The following is a 4,582-nucleotide window of genomic DNA, read 5'->3' as shown; positions in this document are numbered from 1 at the left end:
ATATTTGAATAATGATTAGGTAATAATTATATGATAAAAATTAAAGTTTTGCTACGTAAAAATAAATTCACATACTGATGTGAATACAAATACTGTTTTCTTTATATTCAAAATTTAAATTTACATCATTTTTATTAAAGTCTGATTTTTTTTACCAATCACGTTGAATGAGTGCGCGTATTAGTGCGTAGAATCGCTTACCACCAGATTTTTCCTAAAATTTAATAATTTAAAATTAAAAAGTATTTTGTATTTTGAGTCATGATGCTCTCAAAGATTCTCTTTTCTAATAGTTGGGCTTATTTGAATTTAAAGAATATTTCATCTCATCTCATTTTATTATTATAATTTTTTAAAATTTCTACATAAAATATAATAAATAATTTTTTTTTTTCAAATCTTAATTCAATTTTTTAAATTCTAAAATAATAGTGATATTAAAAAGAATAGTATTGTAACAATATTTTATTTAATTTTTATTTAAAATCATTGCATTTTATTTCTAAATACAGACTAGCCTTACTTTTTTTTTTTTTCAACTGTTTCCACGTACTTCTTTCACCTCCTCGAATAAAGTATACTTTGTCGGAGGAGATTCTTCCAAAGCCTGGATTAAGACAACACATGAATGAAGAATAAAATGGATGGTAGCGATTGAGGAACTGAACAAGCTTGTGGATATTTGTGATCATTCTGCTGCAGAAAAGTTATCGTGGCCGGGTGTTGTTTTTTCCTTGGAGTCTTCTCGATCGTCCTAGTTTCTTTGATCATGGATGTCAAAATCAAAGCCATACTGATGATGCTGTTGTTCTATAATTTCATTGTCCTTGCCTTTGGCATGATAGCTAGCTTGATCCGCTTCATCAGTCATCATGATCAGTATGTTGCACATGCATCCCCACATACTTTGGCCCTAACATCTGCAAGAAACTTAAATTGCATAATTATTAGAAATGGTTGTGTTTTGGGAGCTGTGATGATGATAGATAGTCTTTAAGGGGTGGAGAATTCGGAAGGTATGGATGGGAATCTATATATAGTATGCATGTAAGACAGTTTCTATAGCTAATTTTGCAGCCCAACTGCGCGCAGTGGATAAGCACGCAACTGGTCAACTTTGAGTAGCTGTAGCCATTTTCATGCCTTTGACAGAATGGCCATGGTTATCATTCCCACCTTTTGAAAATAAGGCAATTGCAGTACTCTCGAGTCTCTCTCCACAGGCTTCATTTTTTCTTATTGGCACGGAGGGTAAAGTTCCAATTAACTTTGGATGTGTACATGCTCTCAACAAAGATTTTCTCGTAAGTGCGCCTCGTGTAATTCTAGAGAGAAATTAATCCGATCATTTAATAGTGTGAATGCGGAGTTTTCAAACTAAAGGTACATTAATCTGTTTATAGTACATCTAGAAGAAAATAAAATAAAATAAAATAGAAAAAGGAGATAGGGAAGGGAGGAGGAGGGAGAGATAATTTGAAGGGTGCTATACCTTTGTTATTCTCAGGGGTTCTTAAATACATAGCATATGTCTCTATTTATTAAAAAAAAATGAGGCTAGAGAAATAATAGAAATACAATAAATCAATTGATATTGATTGATTTACACATTAAACTGAATATGATAAAGAATAAGTCATACTATCATGTATACTAAAATATTATGAATATATTCTAAGTACGTATGGTAATATTCTAACACATCTCTCTACATGCTACATGCCTTTGAGGTCCTGAGGATGTGTGGGATTAATTCCTAGAAAAATAAAAATAAAAAAATTGGGATTCATGAGAAGGACCTACGATCAAAAAATGCATGGCTATTAGCCTATTGCTCAATTTTATGCTTGTTTATAGTCCCAAAAACCAGAACAATACCCACAATTCATCGACCCATTCCCACTTAATTATAGGTTCATCATGCACGTGGGTTTTTGAAGTATTGGGATGTAAATGGGCTCCGTCTTCGGTCTGTTTTCAGTCACGTGGCCCAGAATTTTCTCAATTGGTGGAACATTGCTTAGTGGGCACCCAATCGGGCTTCATGGGCTTTTGTATTACCCAATAGTTTTTTTTTTGGTGAAACTATTACCCAATAGTTTATAAACCAACATTCTTTCTAAATTCGATTCTTATGTAGAACTAGTAAATCGAGTAATGCTAAAGAAAAGTCTCGAATACATAAATTTTATTCAAATTTTTAGAAAAGTGAACCTTGTTAAGAAAAGGTTAGTTTTTCACACTTTGACATGATAGGGTTCAATTTTTTTTTATAAAACGTTTGCGTGATACTTGTAAATTTGAAACTTGTATATATTGTTATTTATTACTAATAATCAATAAAATCTTTAAATCATTTGAACCAGTGCATATGAAGATTTGATAGTCCATTTCATAAACATTATGGTCGTCCACTTCCATCCAATACTACTCTTTTTATGCAATCTGCCCCCCGCCCTCTCTTCCCCCACAAGGCTGGGCCTAACTTGTCCTCAGGAGGCCCAGCGGCCAAAGCATGATCGGCACATGAGACAAAATAAGAAGGAGGCCTAGGGCTAGTGCGGGAAGAGGGTAGATGTGGAACAATAGGATGACATGCTCTTTGACATAACCTTGCACATGCACATTCTAGCAGAGTGATGCCACATTAAAGGGCCAGATACGAAATATGGATAGAGATCCTGGTGAGAACCTCTGTCCCTGACAGAATGTTTGGAAGATGGTTGCACTCACCGACCTACCACATAGGACACGACCCAAGGGAGCCACGCTGCATCAAAGGCAATGACATGGTATCCAATAAGGAGGACGGGTGTCTCTAACCCAGGATTTGGGGAACCTCCTAGATAGGAGGTATAAAATCCGAATCCCAGGTTAGAATGCTCTCTCATGTTCTCTATAATATAAAGAATTCTCTCTAAGGATTGACAAACTCACTTAGGCATCAAACGTGTTTCAACAACCTCAAGCTCTCACCTTCCTTATATTGCAAGAGAACGAGCCCAATGACCGATTTGCAAAATACGTTGTTAATAATTAATATTCTATTAATATTTCTTTCAAAGTTATAATTCTTTGGAGTTCGAGTTTTACTTTTTAGTCAAAATAAATATAAAAAATGCAAGGCAATCATACTTATATAGAGAGAAAAAAAGTATAGATTTGAAAAGAGAGACAAAGTTCCTTGATTAGATGTTTACATTCATGTAACACTAGGCCCAGACCCAGGAGGAGAGCTCACTCTTCCATTTTCCCTACTCTTTCTACTTCTCTCCCTGACAGTTTCTCCCTCCTTCCTATTTTCTCTCTTGCTGCTCTCCCCAAATCCCCCACACCATTTTAGTGTCTCAAAAGGAATTTCACCCTTGCAGTTCTCTTTCTCCCCATCGTGTAGTGCCATTGCCACTGCCAGTTCCATTGCCACTGTCAGTTCCATCATCAGTTGCTCTTCAAGTAGAAAAATCCCGTGGGTTTACACTCCCTCCTCACTGCTTGGTGTCAACCATTGTGCTCGGCCGTGTGTGACAAAGCTGGTAAGCCTTGTTGCCTCATCCCCTCTCTATTTCTCTCTTGTGGTGTGTGTGTATTTCTTTGCCCTGAGATTGACATTTTTCATAGTATACCCAGTACACCACCATATCTGTTCATGGACTCCATTGCCAACATTGTCCCACACTACCGATGTTGGTGGTGAGTCTCTTTGATCTCTATGTTTGGCTTCTTTGTATCTCTGCCATTTTCAATGTCTCGTTCATTCTCATTCTCTCTAAATCCCATTTTATACATATTTATCCTCTCTATTAGTGTTGCCATTGTGACCAGTGGAAGTAGTGGTATTGCATAGCCTATGTTTGAAGTGCTGCCAAAGTAATGCCCTTGTTCAATTTTAGCCCTACTGCCATGTAATACCTCGCTATGCGAACTTAATTTTTGATGTCATTGTGTTGGTTCATAGAATAGTACGTAGTTACATCCTGAGATAGTGTTGCTTTGCTCTCAAATTCCTCAGGACACCACACGAGATTAGGTATGAAACCCAGATTATTAGGCCCATTTTGTACTATTACTTGTGTGATATGAACGGTTGGTTCTTGTTGGATTTTTTTTTATGAATTATGTTTGAATGATAGAACTTGGTTTTGTGGATTGTTGGGTGTTGTTGTTTGGAAAATCTTGTGATTGTAATATTGGGGAGTAAGAGGGGATGAACGCAAATTGTGGTGGTTTGGGTTGCCGTTTGGATTGTGTGTGAAGTGGGGAGTCGCTAAGGTAGCTTTTTAAGCTGTGTATGATTGCTTGATATGTTAGTTTGTGAGATGTTTGTTGCTTGACATGTCGGGAGTCGCTAGTTGTAGTGTTGTAGGTGAAGAAGACTCGATTGTGTATGTTTGGGTTGTTGGTATTGTGATAGGTTGTGATTATGGGTTGATTGTGTTGGACATGTTAATGTTTGGGGTTAACGTGTTGCTATTTGGTCGTTAGACATTTGATGTCGGGACAAATGTAGATTTGTTATTGGTTTGATAAAGTGAGGGTTAAGTGTTTTGAACATGTGATTGATGGGTTGACACACGATTGTCAT

The sequence above is a fragment of the Carya illinoinensis genome, chromosome 8, assembly GCF_018687715.1.
Source record: "Carya illinoinensis cultivar Pawnee chromosome 8, C.illinoinensisPawnee_v1, whole genome shotgun sequence".
Taxonomy (NCBI): Eukaryota; Viridiplantae; Streptophyta; class Magnoliopsida; order Fagales; family Juglandaceae; genus Carya; species Carya illinoinensis.
This window is presented reverse-complemented; position numbering follows the sequence as displayed.